The 13,219-nt window shown below is 45.0% G+C and overlaps 1 long non-coding RNA gene across 1 annotated transcript; it reads right to left on the reverse strand.

The window, feature by feature from the left end:
* Positions 1-3,297: 3,297 nt before the first annotated feature.
* LOC119319050 lies at positions 3,298-6,335 on the reverse strand. The gene is made up of 3 exons (XR_005154327.1): positions 6,241-6,335; positions 5,973-6,137; positions 3,298-3,630 (listed from the first exon to the last, which is right to left on the reverse strand). It is a non-coding gene; the product is annotated as an uncharacterized LOC119319050 (long non-coding RNA).
* Between the last annotated feature and the right edge of the window lie 6,884 nt (positions 6,336-13,219).

Raw genomic sequence — 13,219 nt, forward strand, 5'->3', positions numbered from 1 at the left:
TCCATAAAGAGCTTTCTTTAGCCTGCATACCTTACCAGCAGTCTCAGAAGTTGAGAACCCAGGTGGAATATATATCCATGTATACCTCCTCCTTCAAGTCCCCGTGCAAGAAGGCATTCTTCACATCAAGTTGGTGTAAAGGCCACCCAAAATTTGCTGCACAGGAGATCAAAATCCTCACAGTGTTCATCTTTGCTACTGGAGCAAAGGTCTCATCATAGTCAATGCCGTAGGTCTGGCTATACCCCCTCGCCACAAGCCTTGCTTTGTACCTTTTAATCTTACCTTCTGCATTCTGCTTCACGGTGTATACCCACTTGCTGCTAACTGCCTTCTTTCCTCTTGGAAGAGGTGTTAGTACCCATGTATTGTTCTTACTTAATGCCTCCAGCTCATCTATCATAGCCGCTCGCCACTTTGGATCCACTTTTGCTTCCTTCCAATCAGTTGGAAGAGACACCAGCTGAAGAGAAGCAACAAATGATTTGTGGGCTGGAGACAATGCTTCATAGGAAACATAATTTCCAATATCATTGGCATCGGACCCATACTTTGGCCCCGGTATCCCTGCTTTTTCTCGAGTACCTTTTCTCAAAGCAATTGGCAAGTCCTCTGTGTCAACTGAGCTTGCATTGCTGCCTTATTGCTCCCCATGCATCTGTGTTGGCTGATCCCCTTGAACATGATGCTGTCATCTTGAATATACTTGAGGATTACGCTCCTCATTCACCTTCTGCCACCTATGAGAAGCATCACCTTGCTTCCGTGAATACACCTTTAGCTGCTCCTCTTGCTCTACCGTCCACCTTAGTACACAACCGATCTGGGTGGGAGCACCGCCTGCCTGACTCGGCACCCCATCAGTCACAATCGGTCCTTCACTCTGTGTTGTTATCATTTTCTGCGGCTGCTGTTCGCTTCCCTGTACCGGAATATCACCCTCGATTGGTTGCTGCAACACTGAATCAGCACCACCACAATTATCATTATCACTATCACTGCTCTCCCCCTCTTGACCAATTTCCGGTTGGAGACATTGGTCAAGTTCTTCAAACAAGACGCTTAGGTAAGTTTGCTCATCATAAAACGGTTTCGATTCACGGAACGTAACATCCATGCTCACAAATGTCCTCCTCTCAGACGGACTCCAGCATTTGTACCCTCTTTGTCCTGAAGAATACCCAATAAAAATACACTTGACTGCCCGAGGATCCAGTTTGTTGACTGACGGCCTGTGATCACGAACAAAACAAGTGCAACCGAACACCTTGGGGGGAACTGGGAATTTATTTTCTGTGAAAACCAACTCACACGGTGATTTCATACCTGTCACCCGGGATGGTGTGCGGTTGATCAAGAAGGTGGCCATCATGACAGCTTCACTCCACAGGAACTTGGGCACATTCATGGTGAACATCAATGCACGGGCCACCTCCAGCAGGTGGTGATTTTTCCTCTCTTCCACCCCATTATGAGGAGGTGTGTCATTGTCTGACATGAAGGAACCAATGGCCTTGTTAACATATTCGGTGCCATTGTCAGATCTGAGTGCTTGAGTTTTCACATTAAATTGAGTCTAAACAAGCGCATAAAAGAATATGAAACACTGAAACACTTCATCTTTATGTTTCATAAGATAGACCCAAGTCATCCGAGAATGACAATCAATGAATGTAACAAAGTACTTCATACCACTGACAGATAACACTGGACATGTCCATACATCAGAGTGGATCAACACAAAAGGAGAGATGCTCCTGATCCCCTTAGTCACATACGAGTTTCTGGTATGTTTAGCAAACTCACACGCATCACATTTCAACTTGCTCTTGTCCACACCACTCATTACATCAGGAAATACTTGATACATTTTGTCAAAAGACACATGTCCCATCCTACAGTGATGGATCAGTGCTCTAATCTCCTTATCCTCAACAATTGCAGCTAGCATGTGCAATCCCTCATGTCCCGGCATGCTGCGGTCCATGTACCACAACCCCCTACGCCTTGTTCCAGTCCCAAGACTCCTGCCCGTCAATCACTCCTGGATCAAGAACACAACCTTGTCAAGAATTATTCGGCAATCTATTTGGTCAACCAAAGCACTCAAGGACACTAAGTTCACAGGAAAAGCGGGCACATGCAAGACTGAGGATAATTCAAGACCCGGCGTGCAGTTGACTGTCCCAACACCTATGATGGTTGGGCTGTGCCATCTGCTATGTGAATGTTTTTCTGATGTGCAAGAGAGTGTGGAACATAAGTTGTAAACTCATTAAAGTGTTCAGCAACATGTTGTGATGCTCCAGAGTCAAGCACCCATTCAGAGTTTATTTTATGGGCTGTGATTGATGCGTGTTCAGCGTTACCTTCATTTGTGTATCAACAAAGTTGGCATAGCTGGGAGCAGTCTCCTGTCCTCCTACAGGCTGCTTCCCTGCAGCTGAAGCAACTACATTTGCCTTAGGAACTTTCCAATGGGGAGCATTCCAAGAACCGCCACTCCCATTCCGACCATGACTCACATTCCAACCACCTCGGCTGCTACTGCCACCACTGTACCCTCGGCCTCTGACGTTCCTAGGTCCAATGCAGAAACGGCTGATATGCCCTGGTTGACCACAATTGTGACACACCCCAGGGGCACTACCAGGCAGGCATTACCTGCTGGCATAGCTATGTCGAGAATGGCCATAGTTTGCCAACATCCATGTTGTAAACTTGATTCTACGACAATACTGCACTCTTGGTAGTAATACACTTCAACGCAGCTTCATCTGGTAGATCAGAGCCTCCTCACACTCCCACACCGCCGGAGCTGTTGAAGATGAGGTGCGCTTAGAAAATGTTCTCTCTAGGGTTTGGAGAGGACATAACCAGACCTGTATAGGTTGGGAGCGACTACAATAGAAAAGCAGGTTGTGGTGCAAAAATAGAAAAACAAATTTGGGCCACTGGATCCATTGTAGATGGTACAGATTCAAGTGGAGGGATTCCATACCACTTAATGCGTATTTTATGAAAACCCCCTGCTAGTAGTTAGATGTCAAATAGACTTTTGCACTAACCACCTTCATTTTAAGTGTCCAAACATTTGGTTCTTAGTAAATAGTATTGTCATATCTCCCGTGTTCATTCCTGCTCTCTGCCTCTGCGCATACGTATTGGATGTCAAAGACATTTGAGTAAATGACAAAGTTAAACCAGCCGGGCAAACAGGAGTATCACAGCTCACATGCACTAATATGTGAGTACGTTTAAGTTGAAGCATGTCAGGAACAGAAAATTGGGTATACGTTAAAATGGACCATTATAGGCACATAATGCTTGACTGCATGTCAAACTGGTCTATCCACGCACATTTTTTTAGTACATGTCAAACTGGAACATACCGGGCATAACACAAGAAGACATTCAAATTGAGCTATCAATAACCTGACAAGATCAACAAGAATTGCTAGCGAAAATTGCTTCAACTTTCGTACATGGCGGGCTATGCTAAGTCTCAAGGACTATGATAATCATCACTGAGCAAGCATTGCCATTAAGAACTAGATCGACGTTGCTATCTTGATGGCACACAATAGTTGCCTCTAGATGAAGTGCTTCTTGTTCATCGAGCTTCTTGTCCTGGGAGAGATCATATGTAACAAGTACGATTCAGTTAGTGCAAGTCCATCTATGTGTCATACATTCATACTTAAAACTTTGTAATCATGAGTTGAGCAAATAAATATGCATCAACAAGACCACCTGACGGTGTGTTGCACATACCACACGGAACGAAAAATAGAAAAGAAATCACATTCATCACAAAAGACAAACTAAAATATGTTTCTATACTGCAATTGGTAGACAAGCCAAATGTTTTGTGGATAATCCTAACTTACCAATAATGAAAATTTTATATAAATAATACTTGTACAGGAAAAATCACTCTAATGCATTCTAGAGATGCGCAACAACCGGCTGAATTAGGGAATACAGTTATTTACATAATTATCCTATTAGAAATCCATCCTTTATAAAACTTGGCATTTTCAAATAGCCTATCGTATGTACAAATAAAAAAATATATCGTATGATAAAATGATGTGTCAAACCCTTGAAACCATTGGACATTTTAATCACTCAAAACTGGTCATGAACCTACCAACTTAGTTCTCCAGAGTACTTAATAGTGAAACAGAAGCAAAATAGACTTTCAAACCACCACAAACAGTAGCAATACATAATGAAATGAAGTTACTAATATGCATCATTCACACATGAGCAGGTTTGACATGAACAAGTACAAGAAAATAGAACTGTAGAGATGCGGCAAAAATCAACTAGCTAATAAAATTAATATCGAGCACAAATGTACTAGCTAAATCAAGTTAGCATCTATTTATCAGAGAAATTAACCATCGTGTTGACGCCTTGTAGATTTGCACCACGGCACACAGGTTGGTTCGGAAGGAGCCGAGGAGCCTACCACCTATGGCAACAGTCTGTGTGTCAGAATATATACTAGGACACTTCCAATTGTTGACTCTTAGTATTCGATGCACAAATTGTTGACCCTAATGTTTTCGAGTCGATGAGTCGACGGGACGCTCGGGGAGGATGACTCTAGACTAGTCGTGACTAGTCTAGACTGACGATCGACGAGTCGACATGGCGACGAGTCGACGTGAGTTAAGCAGCAGGCAGTCAGGGGAAGAGCACAAGTGCACAGCAGCAGCAGCAACCAGGGGAGGAGGGGAGGAGCACACCACCAGCAGCAGTAACCAGGGCCAACTGAGAGATGGGCCACTAGTTATGCACTTCCCTGTGGCCCAAAAGCACATTTAGTAGCTATATACTCCTCCCATGACCTAATCCACCATCCACACTCCCTCCTCCCTCACCACAGCCGTCACACATTCGCTGCCACTCTCTTGCCACCAGTCCACCACTCCTCCTCCCAGCGATGGATCTCTCAACTCCCCCGCAGCAGCTCTCTTGCCACCGCTCCTCCTCCCAGCCCGCTCCTCTTGCCGCTTCAGCTTCAGCAGCAGCAGCAGCGCGGCGGCAAGGGCGCAGCAGCAGCAGCGAGGCAGCACAGCAGCAGCACGGCGGCGGGAGAGTGCTCCGGATCCAGCGCTGCCTCGAGTCGTTCGACCCCAAAACCGCGACTAGTCATGACTAGTCGAGACTAGTCGCGCTAGTCGCTCGACTCATCCAAGGAGTCGAGTGGAGACGCTGAGTCGGCCCTGGAACTGCGACTGGTCGACTAGTCGACGACTAGTCGCGACTAGTCGAGCAACTCGAAATCCATGGTTGACCCTCAATGTCACCATCTTTGGGAATCATAATTCATACATTCTAGGACACTTCTTATTCTCTGTTAAACTGGAGCAATTTCAACGATGAATCATATATACGTGAATCAGGATTTTGATATGCTGATAATTATACAAATTTCATTTTACTTTTTGCCTAGCAGAATCAATTTACTTTCTTTCCAACTTTCCATGCTATTGGCTTTGGCTGTGTTCGGCAACCCTCTGCTCCTTCGCTACGGAGCAGAGCGCGCGGAGCACCCTGCTAGCAGCTCGCCGAAATATAGCTGCATCCCCCTCCGCTCCACAGCGGAGTTGCAGAGCCGAGGGATCCTGAACAGCTCCTTTGTATACGGAACTGCGAGTATTAATATTTTTTGTGAATTATATGCTAAACTGCAAGACGCTGAAATTAGCTGACTGCATTCAATCTTCCAACTTGATTCTCAATATTACTTATGAGTGAAACAAAACTTCCAAATTAGAGTACCAAAACGCTAGTACAGTAGCAATACACCATCAAATCGAAGTTAGTGTGCATCATTCACTGAGAAGATTTGACATGAACAAAAAATAGAACTAGAGAGATGCAGCATAAATCTACTCGATAGTAAAATTGGGATGTATCACAAATTCACTAGCAAATAAAAGTTAGCATCTATTTACCAGGAAAATGAACCACCTCGTCGCACGGGCTGGAGGGGAAGGAGCCGAGGAAACCACCACTGGCTAGCCGCCGACGTGGGGGAGGAGGGCGCTAGCTGTTACTGGAGAGAGGAGGCGACGAACCAACCGATGTCGGAAGCTTCAGAAGGGAATCTGCAACGGAAGCTGCGGGGCGGAGGTTAGTTGGTGATGAGCTCCGATCTGGTCCGCCTCAAACTGAGCCGCCAGCCACAAAACGTCAAGGAGCCATCGGGAGAAGGAGCATCACCTCTACCAGGAGTGCTCACCCAACTTGGAGTAGGGATCTGCCCTCGGAGAAGATTTGGTTCGTGCGCTGCCTCCACGGGATTTGGGTCAACAAGGAGGGGCCCCGGGACGAAATTAGCTATCAGGGAGGGACTTTTTTGCAAATTTCACGCACAGACCACCTCACCCGAATCTGAGCCATCAATCTCCCATCCAATGGAACAGATCAGTTTTTTCTATTTTTGCACCACAACCTGCTTTTCTATTGTAGTCGCTCCCCTTGAGAAATATCAACTTCGATTTTGATATTGTGACAGACTCAACAGGTGCCGTCTGTAGAATAGGCTTCAATTGCAGAGCTGCACGGTCGGAGGACCAAAACTGACTAGAGAGTATTACCATACAGTATACATATATGGCCCTCCATAGTGTGTCTAGGAAGAGTGGGTAGAACAAGCCTCCAGGAAGAAGAGAAGATGGGAGGGGATCGGAGTTTTTTGTCTATGATACACATTAAGTGGTATGGAATCCCTCCACTTGAATTTGTACCATCTACAATGGATCCAGTGGCCAGATTCGTTTTTCTATTTTTGCACCACAACCTGCTTTTCTATTGTAGTCGCTCCCCATTTAGAGAGATTTCATCCATTTTACCCTATTTGGCAAAAGTGTTACCATAATTTACCTTGTTTAAAATTTTCTGAGCATTCTGACCGGTGGGTCATAATTGTCAGGTCTAGCTGGCACGCCACGTCGTTGGTTTTTCCTGCTTATTTTTCTCACTGCTGAACCGGGCCGCGCAGGACACATCTTCTCCTGACCGGCTCAACACGATGGAGATCACTCACATCACATCAAACACACAACACCCGAGTCAGCCGCACGCCATGCTCGCCTCCAGTCGCTTCTAGCTTGTGTTGCCTACCCCCAATCGATTGCATCGCCTGTCCAGGCTTCCAACCGAACGCACTCGTCAGGCTCGCTCGAACCTAGGGTTAGGTATTGTCAGGCATCGGCGACGGTGGCAACGGTGGGTGTTGAGGGGCCGGCGATTTCATACCTCCACGAGCAGGGCCGTATGGGCCGTGACATCAAGGTACGAAATGACCCCGTGGATTCCTATGGCTCCATCAAGCTTGCCGACATCGGGCTGACCCGCTGCACTCAGTTCTTCTTTTTACTTTGGCGAGGGACCTCATTATTGGTTTTGAAACGCTAGCTAGATCGATTCACCAGGACCAAACGTGCAAGCTAGCTAGACAAGGAAGCTAGCACAGGTGGATTGATGAACAGTGCCACATGCACATGCACGCGTACGTGAACATGGGCTTTGCACTAGCGCTACATCCGTTCGGTCAAAGAATAACTGCTTAACTTGGCCAGCAATGGAAGAAACTCTGATCGATAGATTGCAACAGGCTAGTCTCGAGCCTCACATTTCTTTATTGCTTTGGTCTGGTGATATTAGAACGTGGTGTACAAAGATATATATATATATATATATATATATATATATATATATATATATATATATATATATATATATATATATATATATATATAGCACCTAGCCCTAGCCAAACTAAGCATATACGTATCCTATGTGAGGACTGCCACCTGCCCTAGACGGACGTGGACATCGTGGTTTATTCCAATAAACATCAGGCTGTGCTCAGTTGATGGCGGGTCTGTGATGACAGTGCGATCATATCGGGCCTGGCCGATCGGGAGAAGCTAGGAGAACCGGTTCAATAGGGAGAAAATTAGAGAGGAAAAAACATTCAATGCGCCATGCCAGCTAGACCTGATTGTTAGATAAATTAGCCTTTAGGCTAATCAAGGTAAGGTCCTAATCTCGGACTAGATCAAGTACTTTATGCGGAAGCGTACAAACTTATAGATACTTGGCGATATCTCCTGCATACTCGATGCAGCCCCTGTGTAGCCCACGGCTGCACCTTTGCGTCTCCAGTGGCGAGGAGATGTTGGGGAAGAAGCAGCACGGTGACGAAGGACGGCAGCAGGGTTGCCGCAGGCACAACTCTGCGGTTGCCGGTGGTGGAGATGGCCTTTGTTGGAAATATGCCCTAGAGGCAATAATAAAATGGTTATTGTTATATTTCTTTGTTCATGATAATTATCTATTGTTCATGTTATAATTGTATTATCCCGAAACAATAATACATGTGTGAATACATAGACCACAACATGTCCCTAGTGAGCCTCTAGTTGACTAGCTCGTTGATCAATAGATGGTTACGGTTTCCTGACCATGGACATTGGGTGTCATTGATAATGGGATCACATCATCAGGAGAATGATGTGATGGACAAGACCCAATCCTAAGCCTAGCACAAGATCGTGTAGTTCGTCTGCTAAAGCTTTTCTAATGTCAAATATCTTTTCCTTAGACCATGAGATTGTGCAACTCTCGGATACCGTATGAGTACTTTGAGTGTGCCAAACGTCACAACGTAACTGGGTAGCTATAAAGGTACACTACGGGTATCCCCGAAAGTATCTGTTGGGTTGGCACGAATCGAGACTGGGATTTGTCACTCCGTATGACGAAGAGGTATCTCTGGGCCCATTCGGTAAGACATCATCGTAATGAGGTCAATGTGACTAAGGGGTTGGTCACGGGATGATGTGTTATGGAACGAGTAAAGAGACTTGCCGTAACGATATTGAACAAGGTATCGGTATACCGACGATCGAATCTCGGGCAAGTACTATACCGGTAGACAAAGGGAATCGTATAAGGGATTGATTGAATCCTTGACATAGTGGTTCATCCGATGAGATCATCGTGGAACATGTGGGAGCCAACATCGGTATCCAGATCCCGCTGTTGGTTATTGGCCGGAGAGATGTCTCGGTCATGTCTGCATAGTTCCCCAACCCATAGGGTCTACACACTTAAGGTTCGATGACGCTAGGGTTATAGGGAATAGAAGTACGTGGTTACCGAATGTTGTTAGGAGTCCCGGATGAGATCCCGGATGTCACGAGGAGTTCTGGAATGGTCCGGAGGTAAAGATTTATATATGGGAAGTCCCGTTTTGGTTACCGGAAGTGTTCTGGACATTATCGGTAACGTGCCGGGACCACCGGAAGGTTTCGGGGGTCCACCGGGAGGGGCCACCAGCCCCGGAGGCCTGCGTGGGCCAAGTGTGGGAAGGGACCAGCCCCTAGGTGGGCTAGTGCGCCTCCCACAAGAGGCCCAAGGCGCAGGGAAGGGGAGAAGGGGGAAACCCTAGGCTCAGATGGGCCTAAGGCCCACCTAGGGTGCCCCCCTCTCTCCCCCTCTGGCCGCCCCCCCTAGATGCATCTAGGGCTGGCCGCCACCCCTAGGGGGGGAACCCTAGATGGGGGCGAAGCCCCTCCCCTCCCCCTATATATAGTGGGGGTTTTGGGGCTGCCAGAGACACAACTCTCCCTCTCTCTTGGCGCAGCCCTACCCCTCTCCCTCCTCGTCTCTCGCAGTGCTTGGCGAAGCCCTGCTAGAGTGCCTCGCTCCTCCACCACCACGCCGTCATGCTGCTTCTGGATGGAGTCTTCCCCAACATCTCCCTCTCTCCTTGCTGGATCAAGGCCGGGAGACGTCACCGGGCTGCATGTGTGTTGAACGTGGAGGCACCGTTGTTCGGTGCTTAGATCGGATTCGGCCGCGATCTGAATCGCTTCGTGTACGACTCCACCGACCGCGTTCTTGCAACGCTTACGCATCGCGATCTTCAAAGGGATGAAGATGCACTCCCCTCTCGTTGCTAGTAAGCTCCAAAGATTGATCTTAGTGATGCGTGGAAAATTTTAATTTCTGCAACGATCCCTAACAGTGGCATCATGAGCTAGGTCTATGCGTAGTTTCTATACACGAGTAGAACACAAGTTGTTGTGGGCGTCGATTTTGTCAATTTACTTGCCGTTACTAGTCTTATCTTGATTCGGCGGCATCATGGGATGAAGGGCCCGGACCGACCTTACACGTACGCTTACGTGCGATAGGTTCCACCGACTGACATGCACTAGTTGCATAAGGTGGTGTGACGCCCTCGATTCAATCGTACACTAATCATACATGCAAATGTGTACGATCAAGATTAAGGACTCACAGGAAGATATCACAACACAACTCTAGACACAAATTAAAATAATACAAGCTTTATATTACAAGCCAGGGGCCTCGAGGGCTCGAATACATAAGCTCGAATACACAAGAGTCAGCGGAAGCAACAATATCTGAGTACAGACATAAGTTAAACAAGTTTGCCTTAAGAAGGCTAGCACAAAAGCATCATCGATCGAAAAGGCAAGGCCTCCTGCCTGGGAGCCTCCTAACTACTCCTAGTCGTCTGCGGTCTTCACGTAGTAGTAGGCACCCTCGGGGTTGTAGTAATCATCAGTGGTGTCGTCTGGCTCCTGGGGTCCGTCATCTGGTCGCAACAATCGGGTATGGGGGAAAAGAGGTAGCAAAGCAGCCGTGAGTACTCATCCAAAGTACTCGCAAGACTTACATCAGATCTAACTAAGTATGCATCTGTATCAAAGGAAAAGGGTTGTATCTATGGACTAAACTACAGAAAGCCAGAAGAGAAAGGGAAAGCCTAGCCTATCGAAGACTAGCATCCTCAAGCATCCACTACTAGGGAAAAGGCTAGCAGCAGCGCGGGTTTTAGACCTATCAGTAGCGCGGGGTGGTGCGCTACTAATAAGGCGCTACAGCTAACGAATAGCAGTAGCGTGCCTCCACCCACGCTATGGCTAAATCGACTTAGTAGCAGCGAGTTCCAGGAGGAGCGCTGCTGGTAATTAGTAGTAGCGCTTCTCTCTGCCCGCGCTGCTACTATTATTTCGTATTTTATTTCTTTTTTATTTCATGTTGTATTCGTACACCTTTACACAAATTTTCATACAACAGGAATTTACAAATTGTTTTTACATCATAATGAGTTATTACATCACGGGGTGAAAGAACCGTGTGGACTAGTTTCAAGTGGACGGACATCCACTTGAAACTAATCCGCGGTTCTTTCACCCAATGATATAATAAATATCATCATCATCATATCATATCATTAACAACTTATCATCATCATCATCATATCATTGGTCACTAGTCGTAATCACAAGTACTCCTCACATCTTCAACTCTAACACATTGTATCACATAATAAACATATTGTACCTCATAGGACCTACTACATTCTCTTAGGACCTACTATATTCTCTAAGGTAAAATAGCAAAAAACAAGATAGCCCCTCGCTCTCCATTATGGAGAATGCAGATTATCCTGTCTCCAATTCTTGCCTTTCGCTTAATGTTTCTTCCAAGAACCTCCTTACGAATGTCCAAACATTTTTTCCACTCTTTGATTAGCATGTGTTCACCAGTTTTAGAAATTCGATATGCACAGGTGAGATCCGTAGGATGACCTGGCTGTAGGTTCAGAACTTCAAGGCGACCATTGTAATACATCAGATGAGGCACACAATCCATCGGGATTTTCTGTTGAAAAACATAGTAATAACTTCGTAGTTAGCAATGATGTACTAGTTTTAGAAGTATGCAAAAGATGCACAGATGTCGTAATAGTAAAATATCTTACCAGGGTATCTCCATAGAAGTTATAGTGGTTCAACACGTGCACTAGTGGCACGTATTCACCATAATTTGGAGGAGTTTGATAATAGGTATTGTAATTCTCAAAAAAAGTACAATAAGCAATCAGATGATTTTTCTCCTTATAAGTTAATTCGGAGCCATCAGTGTAGTGGGTTTTGTCCACCATCTTCTGCACATTCTTTGAAGATTCAAAATAAGCTGTCAATGGAAATAAGCTGTCAACTATTTTGAAATAAACAATATAAATTAGTTAATAACTATGTTTGAGAAACTCACATTGTGGTAGAATCGGAAGCGTATCAACAAGGACCCAAATGTCCATATTGTCTTGCTCGATGTCAGGATCACCAAGATCCATGCTGACAATCATACCCTCATAAAAACCATACATTTTGCAAAGTGCTTCCCAATTTTGGCAACCAAAATGGGTTACGCTCTGAGAATTGTATAGATTTACTTCAAAATCGATATCATGATGGGTCCTTAGGTGTATTTTCTTTGTTTGAAAATTTCCATGGTCTTCAAAACCCATCCTCTCCAAGACATAGCGTCTTGCATGGCATGGGATAAGCTAGTCGAATTGTAAATGATGAAAATTAGACGTTCAAATAGTTGAAGTCATGCTTAATTACGAAAAAAAACACTTGTCGTTGTTGCGTACCGTTTCAATATCGAAGGTCCCCTCGAGCTTAATGCTGAAGCACCGATCTTCATCCAGCTGAACGAACCTGTCGCACATACCTCGATCATCGTGGCACCAACTGCACTCCCTCGGGAGACTGTCGTCGTCCGAGTACGACATTTCCTACGTTCATAATTCAAAGATTAAACTTGTACATATTCTAGCACAAGTCATGCCAGAATTCACGGAAAAATCCGGCATGACCTTTGCTAAAAAAGGACATATCGACCGCCTGAAATTTGCCGGAACGAAAATTAATCAACACTCCGGCAAAACATAGGCCACTTGGAGGTGTAACCAAAACATGAAATAATTGCTTAAACTAAAAAATAACACCAAATATGGCATGTTCAACTAGTTCTATTAATTCAACTAGTTCTATTAATTCAACTACTTCTTACTAAATATAAACTTAGTATAAAAAAACTAGTTCTTTCTAAAAATGAAGTAGTTCAACTAGTTATTAATTTACTTACTATACTAGTTCAACTAAAACCTAACTAGTTCAACTAAAACTAAACTAGTTCTATTAATTCAACTAGTTCTTACTAAATATAAACTTAGTATAAAAAGAAAAAAAACTAGTTCTTTCTAAAAATGAAGTAGTTCAACTAGTTATTAATTTACTTACTATACTAGTTCAACTAAAACTTAACTAGTTCAACTAAAACTAAACTAGTTCTATTAATTCAA

This window comes from Triticum dicoccoides, chromosome 6A, assembly GCF_002162155.2.
Source record: "Triticum dicoccoides isolate Atlit2015 ecotype Zavitan chromosome 6A, WEW_v2.0, whole genome shotgun sequence".
Classification (NCBI taxonomy): domain Eukaryota; kingdom Viridiplantae; phylum Streptophyta; class Magnoliopsida; order Poales; family Poaceae; genus Triticum; species Triticum dicoccoides.